The sequence below is a fragment of the Dipodomys merriami genome, unplaced genomic scaffold (genome assembly GCF_024711535.1).
Source record: "Dipodomys merriami isolate MVZ:Mamm:240054 unplaced genomic scaffold, mDipMer1.0.p SCAF_9, whole genome shotgun sequence".
Taxonomy (NCBI): domain Eukaryota; kingdom Metazoa; phylum Chordata; class Mammalia; order Rodentia; family Heteromyidae; genus Dipodomys; species Dipodomys merriami.
Genome location: NW_027206512.1, coordinates 31077574 through 31090859, shown reverse-complemented (window position 1 = coordinate 31090859; position 13286 = coordinate 31077574).

Here is a 13286-nt window from a genome sequence, read left to right as displayed (position 1 = left end):
GTAGTTATATCTAAGGTTAATATTTCCATCTCTGTTGAAAAGCTAGGAGGCACTTTCCTGATGTCTTAAGTGGTGCTCTATAAAAACAGAGGCTGAATTGAGGACTTTTCACTAGTAGTATTCTCCCCCCTTTGGAAAGTGTTTTTATAAAAAGCAGAATGACAGAAGTGGAGATAAGCAAGAAGGTATATCTGCTGTAACTCATTTCACTCTGAATCCCACTGTCAAATTCTGGTTTCAATTTCACTGTAGAAGTGGCCCCTACCTTAAGACAGAGTTGCTTTTTTTGAATATCAATCCCATTGATGATATTGATATTGATATTGGCCAAACACTGATTGCTAGACATCATAGAAGATGAGTGCTGTTTGACCAATGATAAATCTTGGAAAGGAGAGATGTCTATGAAGGTTTAACATCAACAACTTCAGGAAGGTAGAGATGTTTAATCGTCAAAGACGTGTGTAAGGCAAAGACATACCTTTCTGTGTTACTCAGAAATGCTGATGGGTCACCTTAAATTTATTCAAATAGCCATAGTTGTTACTCTAAGATTCTAATTAGTATCTTGGGAAAAATGCAAAATTTCTGGAAAAAAATAGCAAGAGATGCTACATTTCCTGTTTCTGCAGCTGATCTTGAAGGTATAGGTCTTTTTTTGGGGGGGGGGAGGGCGGTCATGGGGCCTGAATTCTGGGCCTGGGCGCTGTCCCTCAGCTTTTCAGCTCAAGGATAGCGCTCTACCACTTGAGCCGCAGCGCCACTTCCGGCTTTTTTCTTTTTTGCTTATGTGGTGCTCAGGGCCTCAGGCATGCAAAGCAAGCGCTCTACCACTGAGCCACCTTCCCAGCCCCAGGAATAGGTCTTAATTCTGCAAATTTTCTACAAGTTCTACTTTTCAGTCTCTCTGGCTTACCGTGTGAGATAACCCTGAAAACCACTGGTTGTCATGCTTTTCTTCAGATCAGTTCGTGTTCTATAATAATGATAGACCTACCTCAGTATGAATTAACAACTATACATTTTATATGATCAGAATCAGTAACCTCATAAATATATTATTTTCATTTTTGTTTATTTGATTGTTTTTGTCTTTGCTAGGCTACTGGCTGAAAGGTATTTAAAAAACCTAAACACCATCTTTGGGTTTAAATCTAGTGAGAATTTTTTCCCTCCAGTAGCAGTGACTTTTTAGGAAATCAAGATCTCAAGCTCTACAGTGTGTAACAATGCAGGGATAGGAATCACAGATTCCTAAATGGATCAACAGTAGAAAATGCAGACCACTTGTATTCCCTCGTATTCCCTAATGATTACCCCCACTTGTTATTAGTTTCAGATGCACACAATGCTAGAAGAGCACCCAACCTACTTGAAGATTCATCTCACACTAATTTGATAAGGCCAACTGGTATAGCACATGATGTCGCTTCCACAAAGAAAGTCTGTAGTAATTCTTTCCTTCAAAATGAATCTCTTGGCCCAAGGCAGTTTCTTGTGAAATTTTATTTTGTTAGGTAAAATTCCGTGGCCTTTACATAATGTGGAGAACTAAAGCGCTTCAGGAAAGAATGGCAGATCCATGTCTGAATTACATATTAAACCCAGTCCAACACATCTCCCTTTCTTTATTCTGAAGGGTCTAATATGCTCTGCATGACAAAGATCACTGATGAGTCTCAAAGAATGGTGCCACATTGGTAGCATTAGTTATTTTTGCTATAAGCAGATCATTTTCAGCTGTGACAAAAGGGAGTCTGTGACATCAGGGCCATACAAATTTTCTTTCCTGCCATCACTATGTATAATGATCCCATGGCTAAACCATGTGCCATAGCACATAAGATGGCCAAGTGAAGAAGCAGGCTGACATCTTCATATTCAAGCTGTCTTATACACTCGATCGTTTAAGGCCTTTCTGCAATGGGTAGTCTCAAGTGTCCATTACTACATGATTCAAAGATCCTCACATATGGTACTTATTTGTTCAAGTACGTCCTCATACCTCTAGTCTCTTAACATTTTAACATTGCTCCTTCCAAATTGTTTGCTACAAGCCATAACATTTGACATCAATTTCATATCTGTATATGCTTTTGCCTCAGGTCATTTCTTCGTAAAATAAGATCAGGATTCAAACATAATCAGTGGCAGTTGTAGGTTGATGTTTTCTCATAACACAATGTTCTGGGACAAAAGAGAGGGAAGTTGAAGGGACCCTACTGGAGAATTTGTTTCTAGAAAGCAAAGAAAGGAGTTGTCAGGGATAATTAACCCTGATGAGTGAGCATCCACTGCTCTTCTACTTGCTGCAGTTTGGTCCAAGAAGGAAGGAAGGTCTGGATGAAGACAATTCTACAACAAGGGACCGTTGTTTTGAGCTGGAATCACAAACAATAACTGGAATACGTATTCCAGTTATTTTTATGCATTCTAGGGTTTGAGAGAGATAGTAACAGCTTCCACCACCACTTCCTCCACCAGTTAATGCTCCCACCAGTATACTCACTTCTACATGGCCCCAGATATTCAGCCGGGCATTGCTGTACACTGAATGTATCTACCACCTTGCTCTTCTAAGCAGCAATGCTGCCTTTGATGTGTCAACACTTGCAAAATTAACTCAATGCTCCTTCTGTTGTCATTTTTGGCTCTTTGTCTAGATCTGATACTGTCACCTCACACACATGGAATAATATACACCACTTATTAAAGAATGAATGATGAATCCCTCTGGCAGGCACTGCCTTTCCTACCTGCCAATATGGGGGAAAGAAGTCAAAGCTCTATGTTTGTCTTTGACCACAGAGAGAAAAATATCTCTTCTTTGTATTATATTCTCTTTAAGGAGGATAAGCAATGGCTAGGGTATTCATAGCCATTACTTACTTACTCAGATGTCTTCTGAGTCAAAAATCAGATATGAGAGCATGGAACATAGGCTGGAAATTAACCAAAAAACCATGCATATCCCTCTCAGACTCATTCCTCCTGAAATTGAGGCTGGAATCCCTCATCCCTGATATATTTTTTTTCCTGTAAGGTTTCTTTGCCTCTCATGCAAATAGATGTCTCTAAGCCATGCCTAATCACTGATATTTCTAGATGTATCTCAATCCTCAGGCTAAGTATGGCTTTAACTAAAGCCAAAGAAAAATTACAAAGATTTGGCATATATTATATACAATCAAGTGTTTTCTAAGTCTAGGAATCTAATGTGCCTTATCAAGCCTGCTTAGAGACCTGGTAAAGGTTGAACTTATGCACTGATCTTTCCAGGGTTGTGTCTGTAAGGCCATCACTAAGAATATTCAAGGTTTCTCTTCAAGAAACACCAGCCTTGCCCTGGCTTGATTTCCTTTATAAAACAAATACATTCCTTGTTCTCCTTAGCTTCATTTGATGGGTTACTTTTGATTCTATTCTGTAAGACATATATTTGCATCATCTTTATTTGATTTTTTTACAACAGATGTAGATTATAAACAGCAGCAATGAGTATGTAGATCCTGGAAACAAAATCTGAAGGTTGTAAAACACATGCTCCATGTACATTGTAAACATTTTCATTTCCTAATTTTCTCCAGAAAGAACAGAAATGTTTTGAATCGTGGTTGGGGTTTAGAGGACTCAGAACACTTACAACTGATTTTCTGTCTATCAAATGTTACATTTGCTATTGCTTTTTCTTTTTATATATGCAATGTTTAATAAAGATTAAAACAATAAGGTAATTCGGGTAATAACTGTAAAACTCTGGAAAAGAAATATATTTTTAGGTGAGACTAGGTACAAAAGTTTCTGCAAACGTGTTCAAATGCACATTGTGCATTGTTGTATCAGTAAGAAATATGTTTTTCTCCTATCAAATCTGTAGTATTTAACTTCATAATATATGATGTTCTTCTGGCCAACAAATTAAGTCTCTGAAAAGGAAACAATAAGGTTACATAATTTAGACTCACATCTCATTTTTCAGCAGTTAGTTCATTTAAAAAATCTGAATGTTATTTTTATAGAAAGAATGTCATGAATATTGCCATTTGAAAATAGATGAGAGAAGCGGTGCTATTTTAGCATTTTGTTTGAAGCTAGGAAACCTGAGTTCTATTTGCAACTGTGATTGACATTATCAGCTCAGACCAAGCACTTTGCCTGTTCTTCCTGGAGTTTCTAAATCTGACTATCAAGTAATAATTACTAAGCTTAATTGCAAGGGTAACAGATGTTCTTGAAGTAAGTTTTGTAAGAAGTGTACTTCTACAGACCTCAAGGCATAGATGTGTCAAGCATGCTGGCAGAGTGGTAATAGACCTACCTCAGCGTATCTGTGTAACTTTGAGTGAGTCATTTCTCTCTCTCATTTTCTTCATCTGCGAAATGGGATATGAGGGAGGTCTCAGTTAATACATCACTATCCGTCAAAATAGTACATATAAATGACACTCAGTAGTAACAAAATGAAAGCAAAAAGAAACATTTGGTGCTAAAATATCACAATGCAGGGTTTCTACCTATATAACAATATATTTGTGATTAAACCCAAACTTTCTCAAATTCTTATTTCTTTCATTTGTCAACAATTTAACATTTGTATTGCAATGTAATTTTCAAGTTTTCTTAATTTTTTAAAAAGATAATAGAAATTTTAGAATTTTGTAGATAAGAAGTCTAAAATTTCACTGACTAATGTAGTACATCATTTAAAGCTTACAGTAGCCATCCTTCATCCCCCAGAAGAACACATTCGTAAACCCTCATTGTATGCTTGAAACCTTGAAAATCAAGTGCCCTATCTAGACTTCACTTTTCTACACAGACATGAACTGATTTAGTGCTTTTCCATCTTAAATAAGCATTTTAATGCAGTATGCATATAACTTTTAGAGTTGAAGATGCGATGCCAATCTAACATGAGGTTCTTTTTACTTCACAATTGTATACAGAGATTTTTCTTACAATTGATCTTAGCTACTTCAGCATATAATATGTTTTTTTCTCATTGGGAATTTTCATCTTTTCACTTACAGGAAGCAGGGTACAACTAACCTTCAGCATATTTGTACTGTTAGCATCATTCTGCCTGTGCTTTAAAGTCTTTGTTAAGGAACAAGAATTACTGAACATAACCATGGTGTGATTCTATGGTAGTGATTCTGGTAACCAAAGTGGCTTCTAAATGCATGTATAGCATAGTCATCGAATGGGTATTCTGGACAAATATGCAATTCAAATCCCAAGAGGAAAGTTATGAGACTATCATACTATTCAATGGTACAAAATTTAATTTTATTAATTATTTACTTAGAGAATTGAGGAATGACTATTCTCATTATCCTGTCTTCCTAGCTAAGTTGCTTCTATGTAACTTACTTCTGACAATTAAAATCTGAACATGCATTATTTTGAGACTTATAGTAAGTCTTTGAAAGGCACTATTTTTGCCTTATCCTGAACCTGCACTGAAGATGTGATTTAAGGAATTACAACAGCCATCATTTTCTCTGTAGCCACAGTAAAATTAGAGACCATGTAATAATGTGGTGAGAACTACTGTGAGAAGGAAACAGGGTCCTATTAAATGTAGTCATCATATCAGAGTTTCATTCAATTAACTCATGTCTCTGATTTGGAGAGAGAGAGACAGAGACAGAGAGAGACAGAGAGTCAGAGACACAGACAGAGGAAGGAGGAAAGGAAGGAAGGAAGGAAGACAGGAAGACAAGAAGGAAGAGCGAGAAGGAGGGAAAAATGTGCATTATTTAAAACAATACTGTTTTTATGCTTTCTTGTATGCATTTGAATCTACTTTTAAACAAAGCTTACTTCCACCAAAATGACATCACCTTTATTTTTCTCTCCCCTATTTTCAATGAGGTGTGGGAAGAACTGAGAAATGTGTTTGTTTGCATAGCGTGGGTTGAAAGTAAAAATAGATAGATAGATAGATAGATAGATAGATAGATAGATAGATAGATAGATAGATAGATAGACTCATATATATATATATATATATATATATATATATATATATATATATTTCTACTATGGTTTGAAGAACTACAACTTAGAAAGGAGTAATCTTAGTAACCCAGATAATTCACTCAAAGAATTTCGCTGGAATTTAGAGAAAATTAGAAATTTTTACTTTTTTTCCCTCTTTCTAAGGATGGATAGCAGGATCCAATATTTAGGATTTCTTTTTTTATAAGGTCTTTTATCATTTTAAATGCCTCTCATCCTTTCTATAGATAAAGAAAGGCCCATCTGGTGTCCTAATCTGGAGCAGATCAGAGCTCTAACATCTGGTAAGGCAGGAGTGTCTTTGATGGTGTTCATAGGGCAGACATTGCAGACTCCCCTGGGGACATAATAATGGGCCAAGGTAATTCTCCTTTTATTTTGGATGCTGGGGATGGAACCGCACAAATGGTAGGCGAGCACTATAGCATTGAGACCCATTTCTTGCTCCAGCCCCAATATACTTTACAAATGCCAATCTGTTTCCAGATGAGAAATCATTTTATTTAGAGCAAAATTTATTTAGAGCAAAGCTTTAAACAATTCATAATGAAACAAGATGTTTGAAGGAACTTTTCTCCTTTTATTTTCTCTGTATAAAATGTAAAAGTGTTTCCCACTGAATGTGATAATAATTAAAAAGTCTGAAAGGGAAAGTGATTCCATTAAGACAGATCACTGTATTTGATGACCAGAATTTCTCTCTCTGACCAAGACTCATCTTGAGTAAATAACCAAGATATAGAACTCCCAAAACTTGTATGGACGAATCAAACGAATTACGGTATTCTACAAAAATATCTAAAACAGCAGTTGCTTAATAGACTTACCAAAATATTGATTTCATATACCAAATTTTATGAATATTAAAATTCCACATCTGATATATTTCTTACTATTTAACTTATCAATAACAAACTTCATAGGATTCAGAAAAGAAAACACACTAGTCATGGATCTTCTGATTTGATCTAAAGAGAGGAGGAAGGTGTTATTTCTTTCCTAGAGAGAGAAGTGGTTCAAGCTAGAGATATAATGTAGTCCAAAGATCTAAAAATAGTGATGCTTAATAAAAACAGCTTTTTTTCATTCACAAGATGCTATTGAATTAATCATCTCATGTTTCTAATACACCTGGAAATTAAAGTACTTCTTGAGCCTAATGGGATGTAGAAGTAACCCTTTCAGAGATATAATCTGTGAAAGTGTATCACGCACTGGAAGTAGCACCCATTTTAATATATGTGCCCAAGGTATAGAGTCAAGAGAAGATGCCTAAATTTATAGAGTCAAGAGAAGATGCCTAAATTTATTTCTAAGTCTAGAATGATATTTTTAGTCTAGGGGATGATCTTCTGGGAGTTTTGGAAGCTCTGTCTCAAGAAAGAGAAGTTGACATATTCATTCAGTATTTCACAGAGAAAATGAAAACTAGATGTGACTAGAAGCTTCTGGGTGTTTGGAGTGCCTATTCAGAGACAGGAAACTGAAGGAGAGGAAAGAGGGAATGAAAGGGTTGAGGGAGAATGAAAATGCATATATGTATATATATATATATATATATATATATATGCGTAAAGTAAAATAATGAAACCTACTAAAATTGTTTATGAAGAGCAGAAGGGAGGATAAGAAAGAGTAATAAAGGGGTGAATTTGATAAAAGTTCATTATTTGCATGCATGGAAATATCACAATGCAACTTCTGTATATAATTAACATGTGGTAATAAAATATCATAAAAAATAATCCTTTGGCAAAAATAGAGTTCACCATATAAAAAGTTTCACTAGGTTTAACTTAAAATTCAGTGTGCAAAGAAAGATAAAGCAAGCTTATATTGACCCTAAGAGGAATGTGGGATTTAGTCTAACAGCTCTGTGGCTGAAGTAATCACCTACATTAAATAAAACATCAAACAAATTATTGACAAGTTTCAGCCAGTTTTCTGTGACAAAATTACCTGAGATAATCACTTTACAAAGGAATGATTCTTGGTTCTTGGTTTCCGAGGTTTCCTTCCATAGTCATGTGGCCCAGTTACTTTATGGTCTGTAGTAAGGCAGTTTATCAAATTATCATATAGAATAGAACAGTGCTGTTCACCTCATACTGTCCAGGAAGCAAAGACAAAGGAAGGAACTAGAGATAAAATATACCTCTCAAAGCCACACATCTAGTGACCAACTTCCTTTAACCAGATCCCATCTCATTAAGTGTCTATGGCACCTTCATAGTATATTAAGATATGAAACCATGAGTGGATGAATTCTTTTATGTGTTCGGAACTGAGTCAGATTTCTATACTACAGAACTGTATGATAAGAACTGTTTGTTGTTTTCAGCCACTAATTTTGTTGTGATTTGTTATGGCAGCATTAGAAAACTCATGTCCCAGCATTTAACATTTGTCTGACATGAACATTACAACACAAACTTTAATTAAATGTGAGTCATTCACATTAAAAATAGAAGAAAGTACACTCAAGTTCCTTTACCTCCTAAATCTATTCAGTATTTACTAAAATGTCTTGCTGAGCAGAATATAACAACCATTAGATAATTTATGGTAGTCAAGAATGGAAATAACAAGTGTTGAGATATTAAGAGACAGTGAGAGTCTCCTGGATTCTTAGTTCACATTAGTATAGGAAGGCTCCAAGAAATTCAAATACTAAACCGTGCCAACTCTATTACATTGATTGTTTCTCAAATGGATTTGCCCACAAAACTATTTTCATATATAGCATAAGTTGATATCCCCTGGATAAAAACAGGAGCTACCACTTAAAACAAAGAACAAAGCTTTTACCTTGTTTTTATACCATAGGAAAATCAGTCAACTTTTTTAGAAGAAAGAATAATAAAACAATCAACACATTTGGCAATTATAAAAGCCATATAGTCACTAAAAATGATAAAAGAAACAGATTGTAAAGTAGCAGGTTTATTTGCTCTTTTGAAGAAAATCTCAATGCAAAACCATTTATCCTTATCAGTTTTTTGGTTATAACTTTTTATTTTTTTATCCATGGAACTTTCTGTTCCTTTATCTATGAGTGGAAGGAAGTACTACAATAATAATAAGTTGAGCATTTGTAAAAATATATTTCTCTGATCTCACAATAATATTTTGTCACCAAATTTTCTAACCCTAAGAGGTTGTGAATTTTGTAACTTCTCAAAGATGATAAAACTTATTGGAAAACAGTATTTTTTTTAATTTTCTATTTCCATCTCTTCTAAAATGCCTGAGGATTTCTACGGGGTGGGGGGCAGTAAGAAGCTCAGTGTACAGGCAAAATTTTACCTTATCCTTTATAATTAAAACTACATTTCACTTTTATAGTCATGCATCATATAGAATAAATATATAGTTAAATATAAAATCAGCCTGAGCTATCCATCAGAATTTAAGTATTATTTTTAATTAAGTAAATAACTTACAACCTAATGAATCAAACTGTTATTCCTCTAAGTAAAATTTTGTCTGTATGTTCTGTTGTGCATTTCTTTGTTGCTTTCCATGCAGCAGGATTTTAATTTCTATTCTTTATGTCTTTATTAGCATATTTGAGTAGGACAGGGTTTTCATTATATTTCCATACAATGTGTTCTGATTAAATCCACCCCAGTATTCACTCTTCTTTTATTCTCCCTACTCCTTTCTTAAACACTAACAACAGGTTTCATTGTACTTTTTTCACACACACTAAAGTACTTTGACCATACTCACCTTACTTCCCCTCTCCTTCCTATTGACACTGTGCCCCCCAAAGGACCTATTTTCTATTCCTATCATTCACTTTCTTTAACATCCATTAATTTTACAGAATATCTTCACCATGTTATTTCACAGTTATGTATTATATTTACACCAGGTTAACTACCTCTATTGCTCCCTCTTCCAGTATCCCCATTACCAGTCTATTATTTGGCAGCTTTCAATGAGTCTCTTATGTTACCTTTATGTATTGACATCAGGTAATTAATTCGCTGCTCTACCATTCCATCATGGGTTTTTTTCTGCAGCTTTGCTGCGAAATAAAGGAAAGCAATAATGATGGCTAGATAGTGATTCAAACAATAATTTCTTTCTGATGATGACTTTATTTTGACAGATTTTTATAATCCTATAGTGAAAGACAAAAAATTTGTATTGTTGCAAATCTCAGAAGTTCATTCACTTTCATAACATTTGTATTGTAGGCACTCTAATATTAACCATAGTAATTGAGAATTTTTCATGACTCCTTTGTTTTTACCTTCGCCTGGAATTTTAACCCCTCCTCTCAATGTATCCCTTAAAGTCTGGCTTTACATAAGAAATATATGAATTGTGGCACAATCAGTCTATTATTCCAGCTAGCATACAAGCTGATGTCAAATACTGTTAGTCTAATGTAACCACATAAATCATAAAAATGACTAAATGGGACAGTAGTACCAAGAGCTTGGTGGCATCACAACCAACCACTGATTCACTTGGCTAACTGTTGTGACACAAATGATATAGTTATACTTCCAACCATGAACACACTAAAATTAATTAAATTGTGGTTCAAAGTAGAATAGACATTCTCAAATAGACAGTTACTTTTTGACACTTCAAGTGTATGTTCCAGAAGATTGGAATGAAATAATCCTTTTACAGATAAGATAGCTGTTCGTTTTTATTTGGTGGTACTGGGTTTGGAGCTCAGGGGCTCATGTTTGCTAGACAAGTGCTAATTTTAAGAGTGTCTAACTTCTTCAATTGTTCTAATATTTTCTACCAAAATTTGTACACTCCTAGCCTTTATAACTTACGCCTCACATAACCCATAGAATCACATAACCTAAGAGACAAGATTCAATACATAATTATATACAAATGTGATATCATAAAATATTGTCAATTCCATTGTTACTTTTTGTCTCCAAATCATTAATACAAATAGTGTTCAGTGATATCTTTTTAAAAGAATTTTTTGCCTTTACCAAGATTTGAACTCATTGTTTTGTACTCGATTAAATTATATTAAAAATTTATCAGCCGGTCGCTGGTGGCTCATTCCTATAATCCTAGCTACTCAGGAGGCTGAGATCTGAGGATCATAGTGCAAAGCCAGCCTGGGCAAGAAACTCTGTGAGACTCTTATCTCCAAATAACCACCAGTAAATTGGAAGTGGTACTGTGGCTCAAGTGGTAGAGGGCTCTCCTTGAGCTGAAGAGCTGAGGAACAGCGCTCCAGCCTGGAGTTCAAGTCTCACGTTCAACCAAAAAAGAAAAAAAATCATCAAATAACCTCTTTATAAAAGTATAATTTCTATTTAATCTTAGAAAGCTTATATCCCAAACAAATAAACTGAGACAAGCTCCACTCAGTCATTATAAACACTAAAGTTGGAGGCCTCCATTAGACTCATAATTTCTATTTAATCTTAGAAAGCTTATATCCCAAACAAATAAACTGAGACAAGCTCCACTCAGTCATTATAAACACTAAAGTTGGAGGCCGCCATTAGACTCTGGAATTTTTGCTGACTTTGACAAGGCTATATTTCCAAGACACCTAGCTGAGTAATTTTAGATATCATTATCTGTTTTATTTACTTGCATGAGAGGTAACGATCAAATTTCCCACTCACCTGCATGTAGGCTTCAAACAGCCCCATGTACTCCGGTGAGAACTGATTTCTTAAGCCAATCACTCCAAGTACAATGTGGAAATGACCCTCCCCTTTGCCAAAGGCTGACTACAGCAAATCTGTAACAGGAATCTGGGAAGCCAGTCTTCCTTATGGCATCGTGAGAGGACCTACTGCTCTCCTCATTACAGTGCTTGCAAAGACTTGAAACTAAGGCTGACACTGGTGACACTTCTATTGCATTCTAGCTCTGAGTCATGCATAGCCAGCCACAAAGAGGACAGATGAATTCCTAATTGCAGATACCCAAGACCAGGGGAGAGGGAAGTAAAGGAAGAGGGCACATAAATAGAGAGAAGAGCAGGCAAATAGAATCATATATATATATATATATATATGAATATATATATATATATATATATATATATATTCAGAATGAAGCGGTAACCTGAGTGAATGGGTGTGTTAGGAAATACAGGAGGGAATGATAGAAGGGGTGAAATTAATCAAGATGTGTTATACTTATAAACTGGCATGTTGTAATGAAACTCTTCAGTACAACTACTTATAGATTATTTTTAATACTAAAAAATGAAATGCAAGCTCCTAAGCCATTCTCTCTGGTTTACTATCCACAAGTATCATGTTCAACAGTGGATTTCTGTGGTTCTGTTTTGGGGAGTTTCCCCTCAACTATGGATCATTAATAGCCCTGCTTCGTGTAACCTATCTTGCTGTTCACTATGTTTGCTTACTTTGCCCTAGCATCTTAAGTACCATAAGCCTTTCTGTGCTTTTTTGCAAGCTGCAAGTGTAACAACTTAGATATCATTTACATAGTTCAAACAGAACCAAATTCTCAGTCATTTTTTATGAAAACAGTACTCTTGCCAAGAAAACAAATATTGGCAAACAGAAGAGAAAGAGCTTAAGATTTTATTGGCGAAGTTTGAAGAACCTGAAATTTCTCTGGGGAAATGTTTCATATTTAGGATCTTTCACTAGAGAATATAGTATATCCTCTTTGACAAAGTAGGAAACAAAATGATGTACTCCAAAGCATCCAGGATCAAGAGTCAATAGACAGAGATCGCAGACGTGGCTCTGAAAACAAATCAGCTGTGTAACCTTGAGCAAATCACTTAATCTTTCTAACACTTAATCTTTCTTGAAAAGAAACTCAGAAAAGAAACAGCAAGAAGCAAATGGTAAATGATGAGTAACTCAATCATGAGCAATCTGTGGCTTGAAGCTTATACCTAGTAAATCACAAAGCCTAGTCCTAAAACGAACTTGCACTAATTCCTAAAGACTACAAAAACCTCCCATTTTGTCACTAATAGAGTCATGGCTACTCATCTAAGTGCTGGATGAGCATGTGGGGGAGAATTATACTATAATCATCTTTTGGCTGAAATTTACCCAGAGTCTTCATATAAGAACATTACTTGGAGATAATTATAAAAGTAGAGACAAGTAGTTGCTACTTGTTGAAAAAAATATTAGGTAGAAAAAAATCCTTTGGAAAGTTTTCTTTTCCAAGAAGGGAAGGAAGAGGCCCAAAAATAAAATACTTATGTTCATAAAAGTTATGAAAGAAGGCTGTCCACATTAAGGATTTTGAAAAGAAAACTC